The sequence below is a fragment of the Microchirus variegatus genome (genome assembly GCF_963457635.1).
Source record: "Microchirus variegatus genome assembly, chromosome: 2".
In the NCBI taxonomy this organism is placed as follows: domain Eukaryota; kingdom Metazoa; phylum Chordata; class Actinopteri; order Pleuronectiformes; family Soleidae; genus Microchirus; species Microchirus variegatus.
Genome location: NC_139803.1, coordinates 20085010 through 20106303, shown reverse-complemented (window position 1 = coordinate 20106303; position 21294 = coordinate 20085010).

Here is a 21294-nt window from a genome sequence, read left to right as displayed (position 1 = left end):
AAAAACAGAAAACAAGTCCAAACAATGAAATAATTGCAACATTTTACACTGAGTGTCCAGAAGTAACATTGTAAAGATGTTATGTTCACTTTTAAAGGTTTATATCATTTGGCAGGAGAAAAAAATGGAAAATCTCCAAATGAGCTTAACTCACTCCAATACGCAAGTAAAGATAGAAAAATAGAAAACAAGTCCAAACAATGAAATAATTGCAAAATGTTACACTGAGTGTCCAGAAGTAACATTGTAAAGATGTAATGTTCACTTTTTAAGGTTTATATCATGTGGTAGGAGAAAAAAATGGAAAATCTCCAAATGAGCTTAACTCACTCTAATGTACACATAAACATAGAAAAACAGAAAACAAGTCCAAACAATGAAATAATTGCAACATTTTACACTGAGTGTCCAGAAGTAACATTGTAAAGATGGTATGTTCACTTTTAAAGGTTTATATCATTTGGCAGGAGAAAAAAATGGAAAATCTCCAAATGAGCTTAACTCACTCCAATACGCAAGTAAACATAGAAAAACAGAAAACAAGTCCAAACAATGAAATAATTGCAAAATGTTACACTGAGTGTCCAGAAGTAACATTGTAAAGATGTTATGTTCACTTTTTAAGGTTTATATCATGTGGTAGGAGAAAAAAATGGAAAATCTCCAAATGAGCTTAACTCACTCTAATGTACACATAAACATAGAAAAACAGAAAACAAGTCCAAACAATGAAATAATTACAACATTTTACACTGAGTGTCCAGAAGTAACATTGTAAAGATGTTATGTTCACTTTTAAAGGTTTATATCATGTGGCAGGAGAAAAAAATAGAAAATCTCCAAATGAGCTTAACTCACTCCAATGCGCAAGTAAACATAGAAAAACAAAAAACAAGTCCAAACAATGAAATAATTGCAACATTTTACACTGAGTGTCCAAAAGTAACATTGTAAAGATGTTATGTTCACTTTTTAAGGTTTATATCATGTGACAGGAGAAAAAAATGGAAAATCTCCAAATGAGCTTAACTCACTCTCATGAACACATAAACATAGAAAAACAGTAAACAAGTCCAAACAATGAAATAATTGATGAATTTTACACTGAGTGTCCAGAAGTAACATTGTAAAGATGTTATGTTCACTTTTTAAGGTTTATATCATGTGGCAGGAGAAAAAAATGGAAAATCTCCAAATGAGCTTTAATGTACACATAAAAATGGAAAAACAGAAAACAAGTCCAAACAATGAAATAATTGCAACATTTTACACTGAGTGTCCAGAAGTAACATTGTAAAGATGTTATGTTCACTTTTTAAGGTTTATATGACGTGGAAGGAGAAAAAAATGGAAAATCTCCAAATGAGCTTAACTCACTCTTTTGTACACATAAACATAGAAAAACAGAAAACAAGTCCAAACAATGAAATAATTGCAAAATGTTACATTGAGTGTCCAGAAGTAACATTGTAAAGATGTTATGTTCACTTTTTAAGGTTTATATCATGTGGTAGGAGAAAAAAATGTAAAATCTCCAAATGAGCTTAACTCACTTTAATGTACACATAAACATGGAAAAACAGAAAACAAGTCCAAACAATGAAATAATTGCAACATTTTACACTGAGCGTCCAGAAGTAACATTGTAAAGATGTTATGTTCACTTTTTAAGGTTTATATCATGTGACAGGAGAAAAAAATGGAAAATCTCCAAATGAGCTTAACTCACTCTAATGAACACATAAACATAGAAAAACAGTAAACAAGTCCAAACAATGAAATAATTGCTGAATTTTACACTGAGTGTCCAGAAGTAACATTGTAAAGATGTTATGTTCACTTTTTAAGGTTTATATCATGTGGCAGGAGAAAAAAATGGAAAATCTCCAAATGAGCTTTAATGTACACATAAAAATGGAAAAACAGAAAACAAGTCCAAACAATGAAATAATTGCAACATTTTACACTGAGTGTCCAGAAGTAACATTGTCAAGATGTTATGTTCACTTTTTAAGGTTTATATCATGTGGCAGGAGAACAAAATGGAAAATCTCCAAATGAGCTTAACTCACTTTAATGTACACATAAAAATGGAAAAACAGAAAACAAGTCCAAACAATGAAATAATTGCAAAATTTTACACTGAGTGTCCAAAAGTAACATTGTAAAGATGTTATGTTCACTTTTAAAGGTTTATATCATGTGGCAGGAGAAAAAAATGGAAAATCTCCAAATGAGCTTAACTCACTCTAATGTACACATGAACATAGAAAAACAGAAAACAAGTCCAAACAATGAAATAATTGCAACATTTTACACTGAGTGTCCAGAAGTAACATTGTAAAGATGTTATGTTCACTTTTAAAGGTTTATATCATTTGGCAGGAGAAAAAAATGGAAAATCTCCAAATGAGCTTAACTCACTCCAATACGCAAGTAAACATAGAAAAACAGAAAACAAGTCCAAACAATGAAATAATTGCAAAATGTTACACTGAGTGTCCAGAAGTAACATTGTAAAGATGTAATGTTCACTTTTTAAGGTTTATATCATGTGGTAGGAGAAAAAAATGGAAAATCTCCAAATGAGCTTAACTCACTCTAATGTACACATAAACATAGAAAAACAGAAAACAAGTCCAAACAATGAAATAATTGCAAAAGTTTACACTGAGTGTCCAGAAGTAACATTGTAAAGATGTTATGTTCACTTTTAAAGGTTTATATCATTTGGCAGGAGAAAAAAATGGAAAATCTCCAAATGAGCTTAACTCAGTCTGATGTACACATAAACATAGAAAAACAGAAAACAAGTCCAAACAATGAAATAATTGCAAAATGTTACACTGAGTGTCCAGAAGTAACATTGTAAAGATGTTATGTTAACTTGTTAAGGTTTATATCATGTGGAAGGAGAAAAAAATGGAAAATCTCCAAATGAGCTTAACTCAGTCTAATGTACACATAAACATAGAAAAACAGAAAACAAGTCCAAACAATGAAATAATTGATGAATTTTACACTGAGTGTCCAGAAGTAACATTGTAAAGATGTTATGTTCACTTTTTAAGGTTTATATCATGTGGCAGGAGAAAAAAATGGAAAATCTCCAAATGAGCTTTAATGTACACATAAAAATGGAAAAACAGAAAACAAGTCCAAACAATGAAATAATTGCAACATTTTACACTGAGTGTCCAGAAGTAACATTGTAAAGATGTTATGTTCACTTTTTAAGGTTTATATGACGTGGAAGGAGAAAAAAATGGAAAATCTCCAAATGAGCTTAACTCACTCTTTTGTACACATAAACATAGAAAAACAGAAAACAAGTCCAAACAATGAAATAATTGCAAAATGTTACATTGAGTGTCCAGAAGTAACATTGTAAAGATGTTATGTTCACTTTTTAAGGTTTATATCATGTGGTAGGAGAAAAAAATGTAAAATCTCCAAATGAGCTTAACTCACTTTAATGTACACATAAACATGGAAAAACAGAAAACAAGTCCAAACAATGAAATAATTGCAACATTTTACACTGAGTGTCCAGAAGTAACATTGTAAAGATGTTATGTTCACTTTTTAAGGTTTATATCATGTGACAGGAGAAAAAAATGGAAAATCTCCAAATGAGCTTAACTCACTCTAATGAACACATAAACATAGAAAAACAGTAAACAAGTCCAAACAATGAAATAATTGCTGAATTTTACACTGAGTGTCCAGAAGTAACATTGTAAAGATGTTATGTTCACTTTTTAAGGTTTATATCATGTGGCAGGAGAAAAAAATGGAAAATCTCCAAATGAGCTTTAATGTACACATAAAAATGGAAAAACAGAAAACAAGTCCAAACAATGAAATAATTGCAACATTTTACACTGAGTGTCCAGAAGTAACATTGTCAAGATGTTATGTTCACTTTTTAAGGTTTATATCATGTGGCAGGAGAACAAAATGGAAAATCTCCAAATGAGCTTAACTCACTTTAATGTACACATAAAAATGGAAAAACAGAAAACAAGTCCAAACAATGAAATAATTGCAAAATTTTACACTGAGTGTCCAAAAGTAACATTGTAAAGATGTTATGTTCACTTTTAAAGGTTTATATCATGTGGCAGGAGAAAAAAATGGAAAATCTCCAAATGAGCTTAACTCACTCTAATGTACACATGAACATAGAAAAACAGAAAACAAGTCCAAACAATGAAATAATTGCAACATTTTACACTGAGTGTCCAGAAGTAACATTGTAAAGATGTTATGTTCACTTTTAAAGGTTTATATCATTTGGCAGGAGAAAAAAATGGAAAATCTCCAAATGAGCTTAACTCACTCCAATACGCAAGTAAACATAGAAAAACAGAAAACAAGTCCAAACAATGAAATAATTGCAAAATGTTACACTGAGTGTCCAGAAGTAACATTGTAAAGATGTAATGTTCACTTTTTAAGGTTTATATCATGTGGTAGGAGAAAAAAATGGAAAATCTCCAAATGAGCTTAACTCACTCTAATGTACACATAAACATAGAAAAACAGAAAACAAGTCCAAACAATGAAATAATTGCAACATTTTACACTGAGTGTCCAGAAGTAACATTGTAAAGATGGTATGTTCACTTTTAAAGGTTTATATCATTTGGCAGGAGAAAAAAATGGAAAATCTCCAAATGAGCTTAACTCAGTCTGATGTACACATAAACATAGAAAAACAGAAAACAAGTCCAAACAATGAAATAATTGCAAAATGTTACACTGAGTGTCCAGAAGTAACATTGTAAAGATGTTATGTTAACTTGTTAAGGTTTATATCATGTGGAAGGAGAAAAAAATGGAAAATCTCCAAATGAGCTTAACTCAGTCTAATGTACACATAAACATAGAAAAACAGAAAACAAGTCCAAACAATGAAATAATTGATGAATTTTACACTGAGTGTCCAGAAGTAACATTGTAAAGATGTTATGTTCACTTTTTAAGGTTTATATCATGTGGCAGGAGAAAAAAATGGAAAATCTCCAAATGAGCTTTAATGTACACATAAAAATGGAAAAACAGAAAACAAGTCCAAACAATGAAATAATTGCAACATTTTACACTGAGTGTCCAGAAGTAACATTGTAAAGATGTTATGTTCACTTTTTAAGGTTTATATGACGTGGAAGGAGAAAAAAATGGAAAATCTCCAAATGAGCTTAACTCACTCTTTTGTACACATAAACATAGAAAAACAGAAAACAAGTCCAAACAATGAAATAATTGCAAAATGTTACATTGAGTGTCCAGAAGTAACATTGTAAAGATGTTATGTTCACTTTTTAAGGTTTATATCATGTGGTAGGAGAAAAAAATGTAAAATCTCCAAATGAGCTTAACTCACTTTAATGTACACATAAACATGGAAAAACAGAAAACAAGTCCAAACAATGAAATAATTGCAACATTTTACACTGAGTGTCCAGAAGTAACATTGTAAAGATGTTATGTTCACTTTTTAAGGTTTATATCATGTGACAGGAGAAAAAAATGGAAAATCTCCAAATGAGCTTAACTCACTCTAATGAACACATAAACATAGAAAAACAGTAAACAAGTCCAAACAATGAAATAATTGCTGAATTTTACACTGAGTGTCCAGAAGTAACATTGTAAAGATGTTATGTTCACTTTTTAAGGTTTATATCATGTGGCAGGAGAAAAAAATGGAAAATCTCCAAATGAGCTTTAATGTACACATAAAAATGGAAAAACAGAAAACAAGTCCAAACAATGAAATAATTGCAACATTTTACACTGAGTGTCCAGAAGTAACATTGTCAAGATGTTATGTTCACTTTTTAAGGTTTATATCATGTGGCAGGAGAACAAAATGGAAAATCTCCAAATGAGCTTAACTCACTTTAATGTACACATAAAAATGGAAAAACAGAAAACAAGTCCAAACAATGAAATAATTGCAAAATTTTACACTGAGTGTCCAAAAGTAACATTGTAAAGATGTTATGTTCACTTTTAAAGGTTTATATCATGTGGCAGGAGAAAAAAATGGAAAATCTCCAAATGAGCTTAACTCACTCTAATGTACACATGAACATAGAAAAACAGAAAACAAGTCCAAACAATGAAATAATTGCAACATTTTACACTGAGTGTCCAGAAGTAACATTGTAAAGATGTTATGTTCACTTTTAAAGGTTTATATCATTTGGCAGGAGAAAAAAATGGAAAATCTCCAAATGAGCTTAACTCACTCCAATACGCAAGTAAACTTAGAAAAACAGAAAACAAGTCCAAACAATGAAATAATTGCAAAATGTTACACTGAGTGTCCAGAAGTAACATTGTAAAGATGTAATGTTCACTTTTTAAGGTTTATATAATGTGGTAGGAGAAAAAAATGGAAAATCTCCAAATGAGCTTAACTCACTCTAATGTACACATAAACATAGAAAAACAGAAAACAAGTCCAAACAATGAAATAATTGCAACATTTTACACTGAGTGTCCAGAAGTAACATTGTAAAGATGTTATGTTCACTTTTAAAGGTTTATATCATTTGGCAGGAGAAAAAAATGGAAAATCTCCAAATGAGCTTAACTCAGTCTGATGTACACATAAACATAGAAAAACAGAAAACAAGTCCAAACAATGAAATAATTGCAAAATGTTACACTGAGTGTCCAGAAGTAACATTGTAAAGATGTTATGTTAACTTGTTAAGGTTTATATCATGTGGAAGGAGAAAAAAATGGAAAATCTCCAAATGAGCTTAACTCAGTCTAATGTACACATAAACATAGAAAAACAGAAAACAAGTCCAAACAATGAAATAATTGATGAATTTTACACTGAGTGTCCAGAAGTAACATTGTAAAGATGTTATGTTCACTTTTTAAGGTTTATATCATGTGGCAGGAGAAAAAAATGGAAAATCTCCAAATGAGCTTTAATGTACACATAAAAATGGAAAAACAGAAAACAAGTCCAAACAATGAAATAATTGCAACATTTTACACTGAGTGTCCAGAAGTAACATTGTAAAGATGTTATGTTCACTTTTTAAGGTTTATATGACGTGGAAGGAGAAAAAAATGGAAAATCTCCAAATGAGCTTAACTCACTCTTTTGTACACATAAACATAGAAAAACAGAAAACAAGTCCAAACAATGAAATAATTGCAAAATGTTACATTGAGTGTCCAGAAGTAACATTGTAAAGATGTTATGTTCACTTTTTAAGGTTTATATCATGTGGTAGGAGAAAAAAATGTAAAATCTCCAAATGAGCTTAACTCACTTTAATGTACACATGAACATAGAAAAACAGAAAACAAGTCCAAACAATGAAATAATTGCAACATTTTACACTGAGTGTCCAGAAGTAACATTGTAAAGATGTTATGTTCACTTTTAAAGGTTTATATCATGTGGCAGGAGAAATAAATGGAAAATCTCCAAATGAGCTTAACTCACTCTAATGTACACATGAACATAGAAAAACAGAAAACAAGTCCAAACAATGAAATAATTGCAACATTTTACACTGAGTGTCCAGAAGTAACATTGTAAAGATGTTATGTTCACTTTTAAAGGTTTATATCATTTGGCAGGAGAAAAAAATGGAAAATCTCCAAATGAGCTTAACTCACTCCAATACGCAAGTAAACATAGAAAAACAGAAAACAGGTCCAAACAATGAAATAATTGCAAAATGTTACACTGAGTGTCCAGAAGTAACATTGTAAAGATGTTATGTTCACTTTTTAAGGTTTATATCATGTGGTAGGAGAAAAAAATAGAAAATCTCCAAATGAGCTTAACTCACTCCAATGCGCAAGTAAACATAGAAAAACAAAAAACAAGTCCAAACAATGAAATAATTGCAACATTTTACACTGAGTGTCCAGAAGTAACATTGTAAAGATGTTATGTTCACTTTTTAAGGTTTATATCATGTGGTAGGAGAAAAAAATAGAAAATCTCCAAATGAGCTTAACTCACTCCAATGCGCAAGTAAACATAGAAAAACAAAAAACAAGTCCAAACAATGAAATAATTGCAACATTTTACACTGAGTGTCCAGAAGTAACATTGTAAAGATGTTATGTTCACTTTTTAAGGTTTATATCATGTGACAGGAGAAAAAAATGGAAAATCTCCAAATGAGCTTTAACTCACTCTAATGAACACATAAACATAGAAAAACAGTAAACAAGTCCAAACAATGAAATAGTTGCTGAATTTTACACTGAGTGTCCAGAAGTAACATTGTAAAGATGTTATGTTCACTTTTTAAGGTTTATATCATGTGACAGGAGAAAAAAATGGAAAAAATCCAAATGAGCTTAAGTCACTCTAATGAACACATAAACATAGAAAAAAAGTAAACAAGTCCAAACAATGAAATAATTGCTGAATTTTACACTGAGTGTCCAGAAGTAACATTGTAAAGATGTTATGTTCACTTTTTAAGGTTTATATCATGTGGCAGGAGAAAAAAATGGAAAATCTCCAAATGAGCTTTAATGTACACATAAAAATGGAAAAACAGAAAACAAGTCCAAACAATGAAATAATTGCAACATTTTACACTGAGTGTCCAGAAGTAACATTGTAAAGATGTTATGTTCACTTTTTAAGGTTTATATCATGTGGCAGGAGAAAAAAATGGAAAATCTCCAAATGAGCTTAACTCACTCCAATACGCAAGTAAACATAGAAAAATAGAAAACAAGTCCAAACAATGAAATAATTGCAAAATGTTACACTGAGTGTCCAGAAGTAACATTGTAAAGATGTAATGTTCACTTTTTAAGGTTTATATCATGTGGTAGGAGAAAAAAATGGAAAATCTCCAAATGAGCTTAACTCACTCTAATGTACACATAAACATAGAAAAACAGAAAACAAGTCCAAACAATGAAATAATTGCAACATTTTACACTGAGTGTCCAAAAGTAACATTGTAAAGATGTTATGTTCACTTTTTAAGGTTTATATCATGTGACAGGAGAAAAAAATGGAAAATCTCCAAATGAGCTTAACTCACTCTCATGAACACATAAACATAGAAAAACAGTAAACAAGTCCAAACAATGAAATAATTGATGAATTTTACACTGAGTGTCCAGAAGTAACATTGTAAAGATGTTATGTTCACTTTTTAAGGTTTATATCATGTGGCAGGAGAAAAAAATGGAAAATCTCCAAATGAGCTTTAATGTACACATAAAAATGGAAAAACAGAAAACAAGTCCAAACAATGAAATAATTGCAACATTTTACACTGAGTGTCCAGAAGTAACATTGTAAAGATGTTATGTTCACTTTTTAAGGTTTATATGATGTGGAAGGAGAAAAAAATGGAAAATCTCCAAATGAGCTTAACTCACTCTTTTGTACACATAAACATAGAAAAACAGAAAACAAGTCCAAACAATGAAATAATTGCAAAATGTTACATTGAGTGTCCAGAAGTAACATTGTAAAGATGTTATGTTCACTTTTTAAGGTTTATATCATGTGGTAGGAGAAAAAAATGGAAAATCTCCAAATGAGCTTAACTCACTCTTATGTACACATAAACATTGAAAAACAGAAAACAAGTCCAAACAATGAAATAATTGCAAAATTTTACACTGAGTGTCCAGAATTAACATTGTAAAGATGTTATGTTCATTTTTTAAGGCTTATATCATGTGGCATGAGAAAAAAATGGAAAATCTCCAAATGAGCTTAACTCACTCTTATGTACACATAAACATAGAAAAACAGAAAACAAGTCCAAACAATGAAATAATTGCAACATTTTACACTGAGTGTCCAGAAGTAACATTGTTAAGATGTTATGTTCACTTTTAAAGGTTTATATCATGTGGCAGGAGAAAAAAATGGAAAATCTCCAAATGAGCTTAACTCACTCTAATGTACACATGAACATAGAAAAACAGAAAACAAGTCCAAACAATGAAATAATTGCAACATTTTACATTGAGTGTCCAGAAGTAACATTGTAAAGATGTTATGTTCACTTTTTAAGGTTTATATGATGTGGAAGGAGAAAAAAATGGAAAATCTCCAAATGAGCTTAACTCACTCTTATGTACACATAAACATAGAAAAACAGAAAACAAGTCCAAACAATGAAATAATTGCAACATTTTACACTGAGTGTCCAGAAGTAACATTGTTAAGATGTTATGTTCACTTTTAAAGGTTTATATCATGTGGCAGGAGAAAAAAAATGGAAAATCTCCAAATGAGCTTAACTCACTCTTATGTACACCTAAACATAGAAAAAGAGAAAACAAGTCCAAACAATAAAATAATTGCAACATTTTACACTGAGTGTCCAAAAGTAACATTGTAAACATGTTATGTTCACTTTTTAAGGTTTATATCATGTGGCAGGAGAAAAAAATGGAAAATCTCCAAATGAGCTTAAACTCACTCCAATGCGCAAGTAAACATAGAAAAATAGAAAACAAGTCCAAACAATGAAATAATTGCTACATTTTACACTGAGTGTCCAGAAGTAACATTGTAAAGATGTTAATTTCACTGTTTAAGGTTTATATCATGTGGCAGAAGAAAAAAATGGAAAATCTCCAAATGAGCTTAACTCACTCTGATGAACACATAAACATAGAAAAACAGAAAACAAGTCCAAACAATGAAATAATTGCAACATTTTACACTGAGTGTCCAGAAGTAACATTGTAAAGATGTTATGTTCACTTTTAAAGGTTTATATCATGTGGCAGGAGAAAAAAATGGAAAATCTCCAAATGAGCTTAACTCACTCTTTTGTACACATAAACATAGAAAAACAGAAAACAAGTCCAAACAATGAAATAATTGCAACATTTTACACTGAGTGTCCAGAAGTAACATTGTAAAGATGTTATGTTCACTTTTAAAGGTTTATTTCATTTGGCAGGAGAAAAAAATGGAAAATCTCCAAATGAGCTTAACTCACTCCAATACGCAAGTAAACATAGAAAAACAGAAAACAAGTCCAAACAATGAAATAATTGCAACATTTTACACTGAGTGTCCAGAAGTAACATTGTAAAGATGTTATGTTCACTTTTAAAGGTTTATATCATGTGGCATGAGAAAAAAAATGGAAAATCTCCAAATGAGCTTAACTCACTCCAATACGCAAGTAAACATAGAAAAACAGAAAACAAGTCCAAACAATGAAATAATTGCAACATTTTACACTGAGTGTCCAGAAGTAACATTGTAAAGATGTTATGTTCACTTTTTAAGGTTTATATCATGTGGCAGGAGAAAAAAATGGAAAATCTCCAAATGAGCTTAACTCACTCCAATGCGCAAGTAAACATAGAAAAACTTAAAACAAGTCCAAACAATGAAATAATTGCAACATTTTACACTGAGTGTCCAGAAGTAACATTGTAAAGATGTTATGTTCACTTTTAAAGGTTTATATCATTTGGCAGGAGAAAAAAATGGAAAATCTCCAAATGAGCTTAACTCACTCTTATGTACACATAAACATAGAAAAACAGAAAACAAGTGCAAACAATGAAATAATTGCAAAATGTTACACTGAGTGTCCAGAAGTAACATTGTAAAGATGTAATGTTCACTTTTTAAGGTTTATATCATGTGGTAGGAGAAAAAAATGGAAAATCTCCAAATGAGCTTAACTCACTCTAATGTACACATAAACATAGAAAAACAGAAAACAAGTCCAAACAATGAAATAATTGCAACATTTTACACTGAGTGTCCAGAAGTAACATTGTAAAGATGTTATGTTCACTTTTAAAGGTTTATATCATTTGGCAGGAGAAAAAAATGGAAAATCTCCAAATGAGCTTAACTCAGTCTGATGTACACATAAACATAGAAAAACAGAAAACAAGTCCAAACAATGAAATAATTGCAAAATGTTACACTGAGTGTCCAGAAGTAACATTGTAAAGATGTTATGTTAACTTGTTAAGGTTTATATCATGTGGAAGGAGAAAAAAATGGAAAATCTCCAAATGAGCTTAACTCAGTCTAATGTACACATAAACATAGAAAAACAGAAAACAAGTCCAAACAATGAAATAATTGATGAATTTTACACTGAGTGTCCAGAAGTAACATTGTAAAGATGTTATGTTCACTTTTTAAGGTTTATATCATGTGGCAGGAGAAAAAAATGGAAAATCTCCAAATGAGCTTTAATGTACACATAAAAATGGAAAAACAGAAAACAAGTCCAAACAATGAAATAATTGCAACATTTTACACTGAGTGTCCAGAAGTAACATTGTAAAGATGTTATGTTCACTTTTTAAGGTTTATATGACGTGGAAGGAGAAAAAAATGGAAAATCTCCAAATGAGCTTAACTCACTCTTTTGTACACATAAACATAGAAAAACAGAAAACAAGTCCAAACAATGAAATAATTGCAAAATGTTACATTGAGTGTCCAGAAGTAACATTGTAAAGATGTTATGTTCACTTTTTAAGGTTTATATCATGTGGTAGGAGAAAAAAATGTAAAATCTCCAAATGAGCTTAACTCACTTTAATGTACACATAAACATGGAAAAACAGAAAACAAGTCCAAACAATGAAATAATTGCAACATTTTACACTGAGTGTCCAGAAGTAACATTGTAAAGATGTTATGTTCACTTTTTAAGGTTTATATCATGTGACAGGAGAAAAAAATGGAAAATCTCCAAATGAGCTTAACTCACTCTAATGAACACATAAACATAGAAAAACAGTAAACAAGTCCAAACAATGAAATAATTGCTGAATTTTACACTGAGTGTCCAGAAGTAACATTGTAAAGATGTTATGTTCACTTTTTAAGGTTTATATCATGTGGCAGGAGAAAAAAATGGAAAATCTCCAAATGAGCTTTAATGTACACATAAAAATGGAAAAACAGAAAACAAGTCCAAACAATGAAATAATTGCAACATTTTACACTGAGTGTCCAGAAGTAACATTGTCAAGATGTTATGTTCACTTTTTAAGGTTTATATCATGTGGCAGGAGAACAAAATGGAAAATCTCCAAATGAGCTTAACTCACTTTAATGTACACATAAAAATGGAAAAACAGAAAACAAGTCCAAACAATGAAATAATTGCAAAATTTTACACTGAGTGTCCAAAAGTAACATTGTAAAGATGTTATGTTCACTTTTAAAGGTTTATATCATGTGGCAGGAGAAAAAAATGGAAAATCTCCAAATGAGCTTAACTCACTCTAATGTACACATGAACATAGAAAAACAGAAAACAAGTCCAAACAATGAAATAATTGCAACATTTTACACTGAGTGTCCAGAAGTAACATTGTAAAGATGTTATGTTCACTTTTAAAGGTTTATATCATTTGGCAGGAGAAAAAAATGGAAAATCTCCAAATGAGCTTAACTCACTCCAATACGCAAGTAAACATAGAAAAACAGAAAACAAGTCCAAACAATGAAATAATTGCAAAATGTTACACTGAGTGTCAAGAATTAACATTGTAAAGATGTTATGTTCATTTTTAAAGGCTTATATCATGTGGCATGAGAAAAAAATGGAAAATCTCCAAATGAGCTTAACTCACTCTTATGTACACATAAACATAGAAAAACAGAAAACAAGTCCAAACAATGAAATAATTGCAACATTTTACACTGAGTGTCCAGAAGTAACATTGTAAAGATGTTATGTTCACTTTTAAAGGTTTATATCATGTGGCAGGAGAAAAAAATGGAAAATCTCCAAATGAGCTTAACTCACTCTAATGTACACATGAACATAGAAAAACAGAAAACAAGTCCAAACAATGAAATAATTGCAACATTTTACACTGAGTGTCCAGAAGTAACATTGTAAAGATGTTATGTTCACTTTTAAAGGTTTATATGATGTGGAAGGAGAAAAAAATGTAAAATCTCCAAATGAGCTTAACTCACTCTTATGTACACATAAACATAGAAAAACAGAAAACAAGTCCAAACAATGAAATAATTGCAACATTTTACACTGAGTGTCCAGAAGTAACATTGTAAAGATGTTATGTTCACTTTTAAAGGTTTATATCATGTGGCATGAGAAAAAAAATGGAAAATCTCCAAATGAGCTTAACTCACTCTTATGTACACATAAACATAGAAAAACAGAAAACAAGTCCAAACAATGAAATAATTGCAACATTTTACACTGAGTGTCCAGAGGTAACATTGTAAAGATGTTATGTTCACTTTTAAAGGTTTATATCATTTGGCAGGAGAAAAAAATGGAAAATCTCCAAATGAGCTTAACTCACTCCAATACGCAAGTAAACATAGAAAAACAGAAAACAGGTCCAAACAATGAAATAATTGCAAAATGTTACACTGAGTGTCCAGAAGTAACATTGTAAAGATGTTATGTTCACTTTTTAAGGTTTATATCATGTGGTAGGAGAAAAAAATAGAAAATCTCCAAATGAGCTTAACTCACTCCAATGCGCAAGTAAACATAGAAAAACAAAAAACAAGTCCAAACAATGAAATAATTGCAACATTTTACACTGAGTGTCCAGAAGTAACATTGTAAAGATGTTATGTTCACTTTTTAAGGTTTATATCATGTGGTAGGAGAAAAAAATAGAAAATCTCCAAATGAGCTTAACTCACTCCAATGCGCAAGTAAACATAGAAAAACAAAAAACAAGTCCAAACAATGAAATAATTGCAACATTTTACACTGAGTGTCCAGAAGTAACATTGTAAAGATGTTATGTTCACTTTTTAAGGTTTATATCATGTGACAGGAGAAAAAAATGGAAAATCTCCAAATGAGCTTTAACTCACTCTAATGAACACATAAACATAGAAAAACAGTAAACAAGTCCAAACAATGAAATAGTTGCTGAATTTTACACTGAGTGTCCAGAAGTAACATTGTAAAGATGTTATGTTCACTTTTTAAGGTTTATATCATGTGACAGGAGAAAAAAATGGAAAAAATCCAAATGAGCTTAAGTCACTCTAATGAACACATAAACATAGAAAAAAAGTAAACAAGTCCAAACAATGAAATAATTGCTGAATTTTACACTGAGTGTCCAGAAGTAACATTGTAAAGATGTTATGTTCACTTTTTAAGGTTTATATCATGTGGCAGGAGAAAAAAATGGAAAATCTCCAAATGAGCTTTAATGTACACATAAAAATGGAAAAACAGAAAACAAGTCCAAACAATGAAATAATTGCAACATTTTACACTGAGTGTCCAGAAGTAACATTGTCAAGATGTTATGTTCACTTTTTAAGGTTTATATCATGTGGCAGGAGAAAAAAATGGAAAATCTCCAAATGAGCTTAACTCACTCCAATACGCAAGTAAACATAGAAAAATAGAAAACAAGTCCAAACAATGAAATAATTGCAAAATGTTACACTGAGTGTCCAGAAGTAACATTGTAAAGATGTAATGTTCACTTTTTAAGGTTTATATCATGTGGTAGGAGAAAAAAATGGAAAATCTCCAAATGAGCTTAACTCACTCTAATGTACACATAAACATAGAAAAACAGAAAACAAGTCCAAACAATGAAATAATTGCAACATTTTACACTGAGTGTCCAAAAGTAACATTGTAAAGATGTTATGTTCACTTTTTAAGGTTTATATCATGTGACAGGAGAAAAAAATGGAAAATCTCCAAATGAGCTTAACTCACTCTCATGAACACATAAACATAGAAAAACAGTAAACAAGTCCAAACAATGAAATAATTGATGAATTTTACACTGAGTGTCCAGAAGTAACATTGTAAAGATGTTATGTTCACTTTTTAAGGTTTATATCATGTGGCAGGAGAAAAAAATGGAAAATCTCCAAATGAGCTTTAATGTACACATAAAAATGGAAAAACAGAAAACAAGTCCAAACAATGAAATAATTGCAACATTTTACACTGAGTGTCCAGAAGTAACATTGTAAAGATGTTATGTTCACTTTTTAAGGTTTATATGATGTGGAAGGAGAAAAAAATGGAAAATCTCCAAATGAGCTTAACTCACTCTTTTGTACACATAAACATAGAAAAACAGAAAACAAGTCCAAACAATGAAATAATTGCAAAATGTTACATTGAGTGTCCAGAAGTAACATTGTAAAGATGTTATGTTCACTTTTTAAGGTTTATATCATGTGGTAGGAGAAAAAAATGGAAAATCTCCAAATGAGCTTAACTCACTCTTATGTACACATAAACATTGAAAAACAGAAAACAAGTCCAAACAATGAAATAATTGCAAAATTTTACACTGAGTGTCCAGAATTAACATTGTAAAGATGTTATGTTCATTTTTTAAGGCTTATATCATGTGGCATGAGAAAAAAATGGAAAATCTCCAAATGAGCTTAACTCACTCTTATGTACACATAAACATAGAAAAACAGAAAACAAGTCCAAACAATGAAATAATTGCAACATTTTACACTGAGTGTCCAGAAGTAACATTGTTAAGATGTTATGTTCACTTTTAAAGGTTTATATCATGTGGCAGGAGAAAAAAATGGAAAATCTCCAAATGAGCTTAACTCACTCTAATGTACACATGAACATAGAAAAACAGAAAACAAGTCCAAACAATGAAATAATTGCAACATTTTACATTGAGTGTCCAGAAGTAACATTGTAAAGATGTTATGTTCACTTTTTAAGGTTTATATGATGTGGAAGGAGAAAAAAATGGAAAATCTCCAAATGAGCTTAACTCACTCTTATGTACACATAAACATAGAAAAACAGAAAACAAGTCCAAACAATGAAATAATTGCAACATTTTACACTGAGTGTCCAAAAGTAACATTGTAAAGATGTTATGTTCACTGTTTAAGGTTTATATCATGTGGCAGAAGAAAAAAATGGAAAATCTCCAAATGAGCTTAACTCACTCTGATGAACACATAAACATAGAAAAAGAGAAAACAAGTCCAAACAATAAAATAATTGCAACATTTTACACTGAGTGTCCAAAAGTAACATTGTAAACATGTTATGTTCACTTTTTAAGGTTTATATCATGTGGCAGGAGAAAAAAATGGAAAATCTCCAAATGAGCTTAAACTCACTCCAATGCGCAAGTAAACATAGAAAAATAGAAAACAAGTCCAAACAATGAAATAATTGCTACATTTTACACTGAGTGTCCAGAAGTAACATTGTAAAGATGTTAATTTCACTGTTTAAGGTTTATATCATGTGGCAGAAGAAAAAAATGGAAAATCTCCAAATGAGCTTAACTCACTCTGATGAACACATAAACATAGAAAAACAGAAAACAAGTCCAAACAATGAAATAATTGCAAAATTTTACACTGAGTGTCCAGAAGTAACATTGTAAAGATGTTATGTTCACTTTTAAAGGTTTATATCATGTGGCAGGAGAAAAAAATGGAAAATCTCCAAATGAGCTTAACTCACTCTAATGTACACATGAACATAGAAAAACAGAAAACAAGTCCAAACAATGAAATAATTGCAACATTTTACACTGAGTGTCCAGAAGTAACATTGTAAAGATGTTATGTTCACTTTTAAAGGTTTATTTCATTTGGCAGGAGAAAAAAATGGAAAATCTCCAAATGAGCTTAACTCACTCCAATACGCAAGTAAACATAGAAAAACAGAAAACAAGTCCAAACAATGAAATAATTGCAACATTTTACACTGAGTGTCCAGAAGTAACATTGTAAAGATGTTATGTTCACTTTTAAAGGTTTATATCATGTGGCATGAGAAAAAAAATGGAAAATCTCCAAATGAGCTTAACTCACTCCAATACGCAAGTAAACATAGAAAAACAGAAAACAAGTCCAAACAATGAAATAATTGCAACATTTTACACTGAGTGTCCAGAAGTAACATTGTAAAGATGTTATGTTCACTTTTTAAGGTTTATATCATGTGGCAGGAAAAAAAATGGAAAATCTCCAAATGAGCTTAACTCACTCCAATGCGCAAGTAAACATAGAAAAACTTAAAACAAGTCCAAACAATGAAATAATTGCAACATTTTACACTGAGTGTCCAGAAGTAACATTGTAAAGATGTTATGTTCACTTTTAAAGGTTTATATCATTTGGCAGGAGAAAAAAATGGAAAATCTCCAAATGAGCTTAACTCACTCTTATGTACACATAAACATAGAAAAACAGAAAACAAGTGCAAACAATGAAATAATTGCAAAATGTTACACTGAGTGTCCAGAAGTAACATTGTAAAGATGTAATGTTCACTTTTTAAGGTTTATATCATGTGGTAGGAGAAAAAAATGGAAAATCTCCAAATGAGCTTAACTCACTCTAATGTACACATAAACATAGAAAAACAGAAAACAAGTCCAAACAATGAAATAATTGCAACATTTTACACTGAGTGTCCAGAAGTAACATTGTAAAGATGTTATGTTCACTTTTAAAGGTTTATATCATTTGGCAGGAGAAAAAAATGGAAAATCTCCAAATGAGCTTAACTCAGTCTGATGTACACATAAACATAGAAAAACAGAAAACAAGTCCAAACAATGAAATAATTGCAAAATGTTACACTGAGTGTCCAGAAGTAACATTGTAAAGATGTTATGTTAACTTGTTAAGGTTTATATCATGTGGAAGGAGAAAAAAATGGAAAATCTCCAAATGAGCTTAACTCAGTCTAATGTACACATAAACATAGAAAAACAGAAAACAAGTCCAAACAATGAAATAATTGATGAATTTTACACTGAGTGTCCAGAAGTAACATTGTAAAGATGTTATGTTCACTTTTTAAGGTTTATATCATGTGGCAGGAGAAAAAAATGGAAAATCTCCAAATGAGCTTTAATGTACACATAAAAATGGAAAAACAGAAAACAAGTCCAAACAATGAAATAATTGCAACATTTTACACTGAGTGTCCAGAAGTAACATTGTAAAGATGTTATGTTCACTTTTTAAGGTTTATATGACGTGGAAGGAGAAAAAAATGGAAAATCTCCAAATGAGCTTAACTCACTCTTTTGTACACATAAACATAGAAAAACAGAAAACAAGTCCAAACAATGAAATAATTGCAAAATGTTACATTGAGTGTCCAGAAGTAACATTGTAAAGATGTTATGTTCACTTTTTAAGGTTTATATCATGTGGTAGGAGAAAAAAATGTAAAATCTCCAAATGAGCTTAACTCACTTTAATGTACACATAAACATGGAAAAACAGAAAACAAGTCCAAACAATGAAATAATTGCAACATTTTACACTGAGTGTCCAGAAGTAACATTGTAAAGATGTTATGTTCACTTTTTAAGGTTTATATCATGTGACAGGAGAAAAAAATGGAAAATCTCCAAATGAGCTTAACTCACTCTAATGAACACATAAACATAGAAAAACAGTAAACAAGTCCAAACAATGAAATAATTGCTGAATTTTACACTGAGTGTCCAGAAGTAACATTGTAAAGATGTTATGTTCACTTTTTAAGGTTTATATCATGTGGCAGGAGAAAAAAATGGAAAATCTCCAAATGAGCTTTAATGTACACATAAAAATGGAAAAACAGAAAACAAGTCCAAACAATGAAATAATTGCAACATTTTACACTGAGTGTCCAGAAGTAACATTGTCAAGATGTTATGTTCACTTTTTAAGGTTTATATCATGTGGCAGGAGAACAAAATGGAAAATCTCCAAATGAGCTTAACTCACTTTAATGTACACATAAAAATGGAAAAACAGAAAACAAGTCCAAACAATGAAATAATTGCAAAATTTTACACTGAGTGTCCAAAAGTAACATTGTAAAGATGTTATGTTCACTTTTAAAGGTTTATATCATGTGGCAGGAGAAAAAAATGGAAAATCTCCAAATGAGCTTAACTCACTCTAATGTACACATGAACATAGAAAAACAGAAAACAAGTCCAAACAATGAAATAATTGCAACATTTTACACTGAGTGTCCAGAAGTAACATTGTAAAGATGTTATGTTCACTTTTAAAGGTTTATATCATTTGGCAGGAGAAAAAAATGGAAAATCTCCAAATGAGCTTAACTCACTCCAATACGCAAGTAAACATAGAAAAACAGAAAACAAGTCCAAACAATGAAATAATTGCAAAATGTTACACTGAGTGTCAAGAATTAACATTGTAAAGATGTTATGTTCATTTTTAAAGGCTTATATCATGTGGCATGAGAAAAAAATGGAAAATCTCCAAATGAGCTTAACTCACTCTTATGTACACATAAACATAGAAAAACAGAAAACAAGTCCAAACAATGAAATAATTGCAACATTTTACACTGAGTGTCCAGAAGTAACATTGTAAAGATGTTATGTTCACTTTTAAAGGTTTATATCATGTGGCAGGAGAAAAAAATGGAAAATCTCCAAATGAGCTTAACTCACTCTAATGTACACATGAACATAGAAAAACAGAAAACAAGTCCAAACAATGAAATAATTGCAACATTTTACACTGAGTGTCCAGAAGTAACATTGTAAAGATGTTATGTTCACTTTTAAAGGTTTATATGATGTGGAAGGAGAAAAAAATGTAAAATCTCCAAATGAGCTTAACTCACTCTTATGTACACATAAACATAGAAAAACAGAAAACAAGTCCAAACAATGAAATAATTGCAACATTTTACACTGAGTGTCCAGAAGTAACATTGTAAAGATGTTATGTTCACTTTTAAAGGTTTATATCATGTGGCATGAGAAAAAAAATGGAAAATCTCCAAATGAGCTTAACTCACTCTTATGTACACATAAACATAGAAAAACAGAAAACAAGTCCAAACAATGAAATAATTGCAACATTTTACACTGAGTGTCAAGAATTAACATTGTAAAGATGTTATGTTCACTTTTAAAGGTTTATATCATTTGGCAGGAGAAAAAAATGGAAAATCTCCAAATGAGCTTAACTCACTCCAATACGCAAGTAAACATAGAAAAACAGAAAACAGGTCCAAACAATGAAATAATTGCAAAATGTTACACTGAGTGTCCAGAAGTAACATTGTAAAGATGTTATGTTCACTTTTTAAGGTTTATATCATGTGGTAGGAGAAAAAAATAGAAAATCTCCAAATGAGCTTAACTCACTCCAATGCGCAAGTAAACATAGAAAAACAAAAAACAAGTCCAAACAATGAAATAATTGCAACATTTTACACTGAGTGTCCAGAAGTAACATTGTAAAGATGTTATGTTCACTTTTTAAGGTTTATATCATGTGGTAGGAGAAAAAAA